This window comes from Triticum aestivum, chromosome 6B (assembly GCF_018294505.1).
Source record: "Triticum aestivum cultivar Chinese Spring chromosome 6B, IWGSC CS RefSeq v2.1, whole genome shotgun sequence".
Lineage (NCBI taxonomy): Eukaryota > Viridiplantae > Streptophyta > Magnoliopsida > Poales > Poaceae > Triticum > Triticum aestivum.
Genome location: NC_057810.1, coordinates 464,058,077 through 464,070,897, shown reverse-complemented (window position 1 = coordinate 464,070,897; position 12,821 = coordinate 464,058,077).

Here is a 12,821-nt window from a genome sequence, read left to right as displayed (position 1 = left end):
TAATCTAGTTGTTATGTTCACATGCGCACACAATGATAAAATAGCCTGGTTGTTTTATATCTGTTTGCCCATGATATGAATGATGCCATACTATGTTCATCCTACTTTAAACCATGTCTCTTTATCCTTAGATGTCAATGAATGTGAGGAAATAGACAATACAGTAGGCATGCTACATGGACATATGTTCCGAAAGTGATTTTATTGTGTAGTTGGCACTACAATACATGCTAATGTATTATAGTAGTTCACCAAAATAAGTTATGTATAAACGTTTAACCTACTTTGTTTGTTTTTGTCTCATTAGTAACTTATCTGGTACACTAATCTACAAGTTCAAACTTTCAGGAAGCTATGGAACAAATGATTGAACAGCCACAACCACCTGAAGGTGACGAGGCTACTACAGGCACAATGTCACCTCTTGCTGCAGTGCGTCAGTATCTCTCCACTAACAGTGCAAAAAGCACCTTCCTGCATAATTTTGGGTTGGTTGTCAAGGTAACCTCGTCCAAATCGCCTACTGAACAAAATCTTCCTGCTAGACAGAGTGATATATTTGTGCTCCAGACACAAGTCCAATCCCTAATGGAAGTTGTTTCGGAAACAAGAATAGTGGTTGAGAAATGTCATCAAGATATGAATGGTTTTGAAACCAGACTATCAGACATTCGTTTCGTTGTTCAAGAGCAACGGCGGAAAAAAGGTGGAGATTGTGCTGCTCCATCAGATTGTACAGCCTGAAACATTAGCACTCAGGTCAAATGATTTGTGCTTCTATACATCTGATGGTGCTTTTATCTGGAAGGACTGTAAACTTTATGCCAACATGCCTTTTGTTGTATGTTTGGAATTTTTTTTGTTGTGATACAACATTTATGATGCTGCCATAGGCTGCGGTAATTAGGACGCTATTTTTGTATAGTGTAGGTTTATCTTAGTAATGTATTTGGCCGAAAGCTTCGTAGGAGCCCAACATACCAACATTCGTCGAGCCCATTCCATTTGCGCTAAAAACGATTACGGGCCGAAATTGGCATGTAGCCCACTAAAAATATCTGGGCCAAAATCAGCATAAGCTTTCATATTTTTTTGGTAGGCCTGTGCCCATAGTGGGCCTTTAACTGGCCTAAACATAATTTGGGCCCTCAGTAAAAATTGGCCGTTTACTGGTGTAAATATCTCGAGCCCATAAAAAATGGGCCTTTAATAGACTGAAAGTGAGATTGGGCCCTGATTGTGCCAAATAACCCACTGGACATAGCAGGCCGAAATGGTGGCCCATTTACGATGCGGATCTTTGACAGGCCGAAATTTAGACGGGCCGTAAATGCGCCGACCTAATACACGGCCCTTTAACAGGCCGGAACTTCGGTCGGGCTAGATTATCGTCATTTATATAAGGGTTGTTAATGGGCCCGATATGACGTTGGGCCACATATAGCCCATGGTTTACGTCCGGCGTTAACAGGCCGAAAATGACAACAGGCCGAAAGTGGCCCAAATCTATAGTGGGCCTCTAACAGGACGAATGTCAGACATGGCCGAATATGACCCAAATCCTTCACGGTTGTTTATGGGCTGAAAGTTTTGATGGCCTGTAAATGGGCCCAAATGAAGCCGGACCTTTAACAGGCCGGAAATACACCGGGCCGTAATTCAGCCTAATTACTTAGCAGATTGTTAATGGGCCAGAAGTGACCATGGGCCGCATTGATGACAAGTTTAGGACAGGCCATTGACGGGCCGATTTGACAGAGAATGTTGGGCCTTTAGCTGGGTCGGCCCATTATGGTATGAAGAATCTTGTGCGCCTTTAGCTGGGCCGGCCCATTGTGGTCCGCAAAATCTTGTGGGCCTTTAGCTGGGCCGGCCCATTATGGTCTGCAAAATCGTGTGGGCCTTTAGCTGGGCCGGCCCATTATGGTCCGCTAAATTTTGCGGGACTTTAGCTGGGCTGGCCCATTATGGTCCGCTAAATCTTATGGGCCTTTGGTTGGGCCGACCCATTTGAACTTTGTGGGCCACTTTTGGGCCGGTCCACGTGTCAACATATCATAGGCCCATCTTGACCGTTGGATGAGGGACACCTGTGCCAACGCAGAGCTGACGCGTGGATCCGTCAGCCAATGAGAATTTTACACGTGGAAAATCGGCATTGGTCGTGGCTGTTAACGGGTTATTGGATCCAAACTCCGACCCGATAGCTTAACGGCGTTCCGTTACGGTGGATGCCACGTGTCGGTCACCCTTGACGAAAGCACTTCTGTGACACGCGATTTATCGTCATGGAAGTGGACACTTCTGTGATGATAATTTTGGTAATGTCATGGAACACTTCTATGACAACACATGTATGATTATCTTGATTCTATCATAAAATCGTCATGGATGTACATGCATGACAGAAAACGCGACCTACTGTGACAAACACGTATCATCATGGAAGTTTATTTTTTTCGTAGTGTATGTGCCACTCCTCGGACTCTGGCCACAGTTCGTCGAACATCTGCTGCCTTTCGAGCATGGATGTCGTCCTGAGCCCTATCACACAGGCCATGTTTGATATCTGGCATGTCCAGCAGGCGTTGGGTCCCTAGATATGTATATTGATTGTGATGGGGGAGGCTGAGCTATCAATTTATGCCTTAGATCATACTATAGGGTAGACAGGATGGGTTCTTTGCCTTCACGACGAGGAAAAGTGGGCGGGTCATTAGGACCTCTCCCTGGCCTATCACGCCCTCGAGGAGGGCGGCCGGGCTGGTTTGTTTGATCCTGCATATAGTGCAGGTTATCTCCGGTGTCATCATCTAATGCCAGAACCAGGAGCCGTCTTGGGTAGGCTTTGATTTGGTTCACACGTCTTTGATCGAGATCTTGCTCGGTTGTGAGGGCTTCTACCCATTTATCATTGAGCGTGTCTTGAAAGACTTTAAGCTTCACACACCCTTTTTTAATGCTTCAAGCGGAAGAGATAGGCATCGTCAAAAAGTTTCCAGGTCAAGGAAGTCTTCGGGGACGTCGAATTCGTCAAGTTCGAGGCTTATATCTTCCTCGGATTATGGCATGTAGTTGTTGTCATCAGGACCGTCCATATCATTGGGGTAATCCGTCACTGTGGTACGTCGATTTGATTGGGTATGGAATTATCGCCATTAGCCTGGTCATCGGTGCCACTGCTAGTGTGCTGGTTCTCAGCACCATCCGGGGTAGCCTTATCGCCGAGGGTGCCTTTATCGGTGTCGTTGTTGCTGGTGCTCCCCCTATTGGTGCGTTTATGCTACTTCTTGAAGTGCGTTGGTTTTTCCCTTGAAGAGGAAAGGGTGATGCATCAAATTAGAGATAAGTATTTCCCTCAGTTAAAAAACAAGGTTATCAATCTAATAGGAGAACCACTCAAGATCTCATTAACAACACCTACACACAGAAGAACAAGTACTTGCACTAAATGCGATAAAGGGGTTGTCAATCCCTTCGATGATTAAATTCAAGGATTACATTTAATAATGGTAGATAGATAAAAACACAAAACAAAATAACGGTAAATAAAATGCAGCAAGGTATTTTTGGATTTTATGGATGGTAAAAGATAGGACCGGGGGCCATAGTTTTCACTAGAGGCTTCCCTCTTGAAAGCATGTATACGGTGGGTAAACAAATTACTATTGGGCAATTGATAGAAAATTGCATAGTTATGATGATATCCAAGGCAATGATCATGTATATAGGCATCATGTCGAGACAAGTAGACCAACTCATGCCTACATCTAGTACTATTACTCCACCCATCGACCGTTATCCAGCATGCATCTAAGGTATTAAGTTAATAAGAACAGAGTAACGTCTCAAGCAAGATGACATGATGTAGAGAGATAGATCCAAGCAATATGAATAAACCCCATCTTTTTATCCTTAATGGCAACAATAAAATATATGTCATGTCCCTTTCTGTCACTCAGATTGAGCATCGCAAGATTGAACCCATCACAAAGCACCTCTCCCATTGCAAGATAAATCAATCTAGTTGGCAAAACCAAATCAATATATCGGGGAGAAATACAAAGCTGTAACAATCATGTATATAATAATTGAGAAAAGAATCAAATAATATTCATGTATAATCTGATCATAAACCCACAATTCTTCGGATCCAACAAACACACCGCAAAAGAAGATTACATTGAATAGATATCCAAGAACATCAAAGAGAACATTGTATTGAGGATCAAAGAGAGAGAAGAAACCATCTAGGTACTAGTCGTGGACCCATAGGTATGTGGTAAACTACTCACACATCAACGGAAGGGCAGCAAGGTTGATGTAGAAGCCCTTTGTGGTCAAATCCCCCTACGAAATGGAACCGTAAAAGGCCTCCAGATGGGATCTCTCGGGAACAGAAACTTGCAGCGGTGAAGAAAGTATTTGGGTTAGCTCTCTGGTATACAAGGAATATTTGGGTATTTATAGAGCTGGAATTAGGGTTAGGGGTGCCACGAGGGGCCCACAAGCCTGGGGCACCCCTGGGGCACGCCTCCCGAGCTTGTCGCCACCTCGTGGCTCCTCTGGCATCCTCTCGAAGCTTCTAGGGTGTCTTTTGGTCCATAAAAAATCGTCAAAATGTTTCGTGACATTTGGACTCCGTTTGGTATTAATTTTTCTGAAAAGCAAAAAACGACAACTGGCACTGGGCACTAGCTTAATAGGTTAGTCCCAAAAATGATATAAAATAGCATATAAATGCATATAAAAACATCCAAGGTTGATACTATAACAACATGGAGCAGTCAAAAATTATAGATACGTTGAAGACGTATCAAGCATCCCCAAGCTTAATTCCTGCTCGTCCTCTAGTAGGTAAATGATAAAAACAGTATTTTTGATGTGGAATGCTACCTAACATGTTTCTTTTTATGACATGAATATTAAGATCAAGAAGTAGTCTATAATTGACATAAAACAATAATACTCAAGCATACCAACAAAAAATCATGTCTTTCAAAATATCAATGCTAAAGAACGCTATCCCAAAAAAATCATATGGCCTTGTCATGCTCCATCTTCTTAACACAAAGTATAAATCATGCACTACCCCGATGTCAGCCAAGCAATTGGTTCATACTTTTTAACGCGCTTTAGCTTTTACAACCGAGCATGATCCATGGACATGGCACTATGGGTGGAATAGAATGTGGTGGTAGAGGTATATGTGGAGAAGACAAAAAAAGGCGAAAGTCTCACATCAACTAGGCAAATGAATGGGTTGTGGATATGCCCATCAATCAATATCTATGTGAGGAGTAGGGATTGATATGCGATGGATGCACTAGAGATATAAGTGTATGAAAGCTCAAAAAGAAACTAAGTGGGTGTGCATCGAACTTGCTTGCTCATGAAGACCTGGGAATTTTGAGGAAGCCCATCATTGGAATATACAAGCCAAGTTCTAATAATGAAAAATTCCGACTAGTATATGAAAGTGACAATATAGGAGACTCTATATGAAAAACATGGTGCTACTTTGAAGCACGGGTGTGGAAAAAAGATAGTAACATTGCCCCTTCCCTCTTTTCTCTCATTTTTTGGTGGGCTCTTTGGCCTCTTTTATTTGGGCTCTTTTGGCCTCTCTTTTTTTATTTATTTCCTCACATGGGACATTTCTCTAACAATGATGATCATCACACTTTTAATTGCTTACAACTCAAAATTACAACTCGATACTAGAACAAAATTATGACTCTATATGAATGCCTCTGGCAGTGTGCTAGGATGTGCAATGATCAAACATCGCACATGATGAATGGTGGCGTTACCACAAACACTATGTTAGCTATGTGATCATGCAAATCAATATGACAATGATGATGTGCATCATAATAATGGAATGGTGGAAGTTGCATGGAAATATATCTCGGAATGGATATGGAAATGCCATAATAGGTAGGTATGGTGGCTGTTTTGAGGAAGGTATAAGGTGGGTTTATGCACCGGCGGAAGTTGCGTGGTACTAGAGATGCTAGAAAATGTGGAAGGGTGAGAGTGAGTATAATCCATGGACTCACATTAGTAATAAATATCTCACATACTTATTGCAAAAGTTCATTAGCCCTTGAAGCAAAGTACTACCACGCATGCTCCTAGGGGGAGGTTGGGAGGAATTAACCATCGTGTGCCCCCGACCATCACGCAAAGATAGACAATCAATGATAAATTGTGCTCCAACTTCCTAGCATAAGGGGAGACTATACGTGCATGCTTCGGGAATCACAAACCTTGACACCAATATTCTTACTAATCCACAATTACTCACTAGTAAAACCAAACATTACCATCTTTATATCTCAAAACTATTGCAAGGAATCAAACTAATCATATTCGGTAATCTACATGAAAGTTTTTATTATATCCCTCTGGAATACCTATCGTATTAGGACCAAATTAACAACCCGTGAAAATTGCCATTACTATTTATATGACTCTCAAAAATATATAAGTGAAGCATGTGAGTGCAACTATTTCTTTAAAATATAACCAGTGATGTGCTCTACAAGATATAAGTGAAGCACTAGAGCAACAGCCTAGCTCAAAAGATATAAGTGAAGCATAAAGAGTATTCTAACAAATTCACGAATAATGTGTGTCCCTCACAAAAAAGTATGTCCAGCAAAGATGATTGTGGGAATCTAAAAATCAAACAAATTAAAGACTCATATAATACATGATGCTCCAAGCAAAACACATATCATGTGGTGAATAAAAGTATGGCCTCAAGTAATTTACAGATGGATTGTAGAAGAAATAGAGGATGCCTTTCGAGGCATCTTGGTTTTACTTGAATGTTACCTTGGGGTGCCTTGGGCATCCCCAATCTTAGGCTCTTGCCACTCTTTATTCCTTAGTCCATCGCGATCTTACCCAAAATTTGGAAACTTCAACACACAAAACTCAATAGAAAACTCGTGAGATCTGTTCATGCAAGAAAGCAAACCACCACTTTGGGTAATGTTGTAAACCCATTAAAATTTTATTATTTCATAATAACTACTTTATTCTAACTTCACCATGGTTTATAACCCCCAATACAACCCATAGATTCATCAAAATAAGCAAACTATGCAACGAAAACAGAATCTATCAAAAATAGAACAGTCTATAGTAATCTGGACAAACTCAATACTTATGGAACTCAAAAAATTCTGAAAAATTAGGACAACGTGGGGAATTGTATATAAATTATGTGTAAAACATTAGAATCAAAAACATGTTCCAGTGATTTTTAAGATTTTTTGGATTGGGCGTAAAAGTTTCTATTTTTTTAAAGAATCAAATCAACTATCTCCCAAATCATCCCAAAGGCTCTACTTTGCACAAACACTAATTTAAAATACAAAAACACCACCATCACAAAAGCATAATTTTGTCTGTATTAAAAAACAGAATAAGAACAAAAAATTAAAGATAACTATTGGGTTGCCTCCCAAAAAGGGCTATAGTTTTACGCCCCTAGTTAGGCGTAATGTATAGTTTCAAGTGTTGTTATCCTTAGAATTAATTCCATAGGTGGCCCAAATAATGGATTCATATGGTCGATTATTTTTCTTTCTAGGGAAGTGATACGTCTCCGTCGTATCTATAATTTTTGATTATTCCATGCCAATATTATTCTACTTTCATATACTTTTGGCAACTTTTTATACTATTTTTTGATACTAACATATTAATCCAGTGCCCAGTGCTAGTTCATGTTTGTTGCATGTTTTATGTTTCGCAGAAACTCCGTATCAAATGGAGTCCAAACAGGATAAAAACGGATGGAGCTTATTTTTGGAATATTTGGGAAATATGGGAGGAAGAATCAACGCAAGACGGTGCCCGAGGTGGCCATGAGGCAGGGGGCGCGCCTGCCCCTACTAAGTGCGCCCCTGACCCTTGTGGGCCCCTCGTAAGGCGGTTGCTGCTATTATTTTGCCGCAAGAAAGCTAATTTTTGGGAAAAAAATCTTGGCGAAGGTTTTAGTCCAATCGGAGTTATGGATCTCCGGATATAAAAGAAACGGTGAAAGGGCAGAATTCGAGAACGCAGAAACGGAGAGAGACAGAGAGACAGATCCAATCTCAGAGGGGCTCTCGCCCCTCCCACGCCATGGGAGCCAAGGACTGGAGGGGAAACCCTTCTCAGATCTAGGGAGAAGGTCAAGGAAGAAGGAGAAGAAGGGGGGCTGTCTCCCCCTTGCTTCCGGTGGCGCCGGAGTGCCACCGGGGGCCATCATCATCACCGCGGTCTACACCAACAACTCCGCCATCTTCACCAACATCTCCATCACCTTCCCCCATCTATATTCAGCGGTCCACTCTCCCGCAACCCGCTGTACCCTCTACTTGAACATGGTGCTTTATGCTTCATATTATTATACAATGATGTGTTGCCATCCTATGATGTCTGAGTAGATTTTCGTTATCCTATCGGTGATCGATGAATTGATGTGATTGGTTTAATTTGCTTGCGGTTATGTGGCTGTCCTATTGTGCCCTATGTGTCACGCAAGCGTGATGGATTCCCGTTGTAGGGTGTTGCAATACGTTCATGATTCGCTTATGGTGGGTTGCTTGAGTGACAAAAGCATAAACCCGAGTATGGGGGTTGTGGCGTATGGGATAAAGGGGACTTGATGCTTTAATGCTATGGTTGGGTTTTACCTTAATGATCTTTAGTATTTGTGGATGCTTGCTAGAGTTCCAATCATAAGTGCATATGATCCAAGAAGAGAAAGTATGTTAGCTTATGCCTCTCCCACATAAAACTTGCTATCGGTCTAGTAAAGTAGTCAATTGCTTAGGGACAATTTCACAACTCCTACCACCACTTTTCCACACTCTCTATATTTACTTTATTGCTTCTTTATCTAAAAAGCCCCTAGTTTATATTTACGTGCTCTTTATTATCTTGCAAACCTATCCAACAACACCTGCAAAGTACTACTAGTTTCATACTTGTTCTAGGTAAAGCGAACACTAAGCGTGCGTAGAGTCGTATTAGTGGCAGATAGGACTTGAGAGAATATTTGTTCTACCTTTAACTCCTTGTTGGGTTCAACACTCTTACTTATCGAAAGAGGCTACAATTATCCCCTACACTCGTGGGTTATCAAGACCTTATTTTGGCGCCGTTGCCGGGGAGTCATAACACGGGGTGAATATTCTCGTGTGTGCTTGTTTGCTTTATCACTAAGTAATTTTTATTTGCTGTTCTTAGTTGTTTCCTATCTTTAGTTATGGGTAGGAAACGCAAAATACAAAAAAAATTAGTTGTACCTACTGAACCAATGGTTGAAGAACCACTCAAAATCTATCACACTCCTGAAGCTTTTTACTTGGATCATCTTTGATCCCTTTGTGCTCGTGCTGAAACCTCCACTAGCTTAGTTGAGGGCAAATCTTTAGATGAGCATGCTTGTTATGTGAGACACCGTATATCTGAAAAAGGGAAACTTTTATTGGATCAAATTCATCGTTTGCAATGCTATGCTTGGAATTTATGTGAAATTTATGATGTTACTTGTTGTTCTGAAAACCCTAAGAAACACCTTCCCTACCAATGTGAATTTAGTGATAATGGAATCACATCTTCGTATGTTAAAGGTGTTTATAATTACTATGATGTTCAACAAATTGAAGAATTTGTTGCTTTTATGGGTGCTTATGAAATTGCTTCTTTGACTGAAAAGTATGATGCCACTCTTTACGAATCTGAAAATTTTGCTATACTTGAAGATTGTTATGATAATTATGCTTCTAATGCCTATGTTAAACCATATATTAAGGAATTCTCCGCTATCCAAGAAGAGACTAATATTTTGCAGGAGTCTATGGAAGAAGAAATTGATGAAACTATGAGCTCATTGGATGAAAAAGATGATGAGGAGAGCGAAGAACAAAAGGAGGAAGAGCGGATTTGCTACCCGTGCCCACCTTCTAATGAGAGTAACTCTTCAACTCATACATTGTTTAATTCCCCTTCATGCTTACCGAAGGATGATTGCTATGATGATTGTCACGATCCCGTTGATTCTTTTGAAATATCCCTTTTTGATGATTCTTGATATGCTTGTGGCCAAGATGCCAATATGAATTATGCTTATGGAGATGAACTTGCTATAGTTCCTTATGTTAAACATGAAAATTTTGCTATTGCACCCACGCATGATAGTCCTATTATCTCTTTGAATTCTCCCAACTACACTATATCAGAGAAGTTTGTGCTTATTAAGGATTATATTGATGGGTTGCATTTTTCTACTACACATGATGATTTTGATAAATATAATATGCATGTGCTTGCTGCTCCTACTTGCAATTATTATGAGAGAGGAACTATATCTCTACCTCTCTATGTTTCCGACATGACAGAATTGCAAGAAACTATTTATACTATGCATTGGCATTTACTTGGTGTGAATGAATTGTTATTTTATGACATGCCGATGCATAGGAAGAGAGTTAGACTTCGTTGTTGCTTGATATATATTACTTTGTGCTCACTACTAAATCATAAATCATTGTTAATTAAAATTGGTTTTGATATACCTTGGGATCCGGGTGGATCCATTACTTGAGCACTATATGCCTAGCTTAATGTCTTTAAAGAAAGCGCTGCCAGGGAGACAACCCGGAAGTTTTACAGAGTCGTTTCTTTCTGTTGCGTGCTTTCATAAATTTTAAAAACAAAAAAATAAAGAGGGGAACCCAAAACTTTTCAAAAAGGAAAGTGAAAGTGAGAGAGACAAGCATTGTTGAAGTGGGAGAGCTCCTTGAACTTCGTTCATGCTCACGGAAACTTTGTGAATCTTAATTATAGAAACTTTTCATCGAAAATAATTATCCCCTTGTACAATTCCATTGTATTATAAAAATAATGTGCCAAGGTTTGCCTTTAGGATGTTTACAATGCTTGTTTGTTTGTACGGTGCATGACAGAAACTTTGGCTGTAGTATGCGATTTTACATTTTTTTGCTGGAACGTCAAACGGTTCTGATTCTTTTTGCACTGTCTTTCTGTACAAATCGTTTATTTTCCCTAATTTTAGTAGAATTTTTGGGGTACAAGAAGTATGGTGAATGTTCAGATTTATACAGACTGTTCTGTTTTTGACAGATTCTGTTTTTGATGCATAGTTTGCTTGTTTTGATGAAACTATCAATTTATATCAGTGGACTAAGCCACGAAAAAGTTATATTACAGTAGACACAATGCAAAAACAAAATATGAATTGGTTTGCTACAGTAATTAGAGTAGTGATTTGCTTTATTATACTAACGGATCTTACCGAGTTTTCTGTTGAAGTTTTGTGTGGATGAAGTGTTTGATCGAGGATGACTCGATATGAGGAAAAGGAAGAGAGGCAAGAGCTCAAGTTTGGGGATTCCCAAGGCACCCCAAGTAAATATTCAAGGAGACTCAGGCGTCTAAGCTTGGGGATGCCCCGGAAGGCATCCCCTCTTTCTTTAACAAGTATCGGTATGTTTTCTGATTCGTTTCGTTCATGCGATATGTGCAAGTCTTGGAGCATCTTGTGAATTTAGTTTTTTATTTTCTTTTATGCACCATGCTTGTATGAGATAGTCCTTGGTTTATTTATAGAATGCTCATTGCACCTCACTTAAATCTTTTGAGTATGGCTTTATAGAATGCTTCATGTGCTTCACTTATATCATTTGAAGTTTGGATTGCCTGTTTCTCTTCACATAGAAAACCACCATTTGTAGAATGCTATTTTGCTTAAATTAAATTTGTTAGAGCGTGGGCATATCTTGTTTAGAAATAATTAAACTCTCTTGCTTCGCTTATATCAATTTAGAGAGATGATAGGAATTGGTCATTCACATGGTTAGTTTCTATGTGATTGGTTTAATTTGCTTGCGGTTATGTGGCTGTCCTATTGTGCCCTATGTGTCACGCAGGCGTGAGGGATTCCCGCTGTAGGGTGTTGCAATACGTTCATGATTCGCTTATGGTGGGTTGCTTGAGTGACAGAAGCATAAACCCGAGTAAGCGGGTTGTGGCGTATGGTATAAAGGGGACTTGGTGCTTTAATGCTATGGTTGAGTTTTACCTTAATGATCTTTAGTAGTTGCAGATGCTTGCTAGAGTTCCAATCATAAGTGCATATGATCCAACAAGAGAAAGTGTGTTAGCTTATGCCTCTCCCACATAAAACTTGCTATCGGTCTAGTAGAGTAGTCAATTGCTTAGGGACAATTTCACAACTCCTACCACCACTTTTCCACACTCACTATATTTACTTTATCGCTTCTTTATCTAAACAGCCCCTAGCTTATATTTATGTGCTCTTTATTATCTTGCAAACCTAGTTAACAACACGTGCAAAGTACTACTAGTTTCATTCTTGTTCTACGTAAAGAGAACACTAAGCGTGCGTAGAGTCGTATCAGTGGCAGATAGGACTTGAGAGAATATTTGTTCTACCTTTAGCTCCGCATTGTGTTCGACAATCTTACTCATCTAAAGAGGCTACAATTATCCCCTACACTTGTGGGTTATCAGGAAGCAGTGTTCTATCCCCTTCCTTAATGGAAACTGAAAATCTTATATTACCTTCTTTCATATCAATAATAGCACCAATAGTTCCTAGGAAAGGTCTACCAAGTATTATGGGGCAAGAGAGATTGCAATCTTTATCAAGCACAATGAAATCAACTAGCACATAATTTCTATTTGCAAGAATAAGCTCATAGTTTATTCTACCCGAAGGTTTCTTAATAGTCGAATCCGCTAAGCGCAACTTAAGAGAACATTCATCCAAA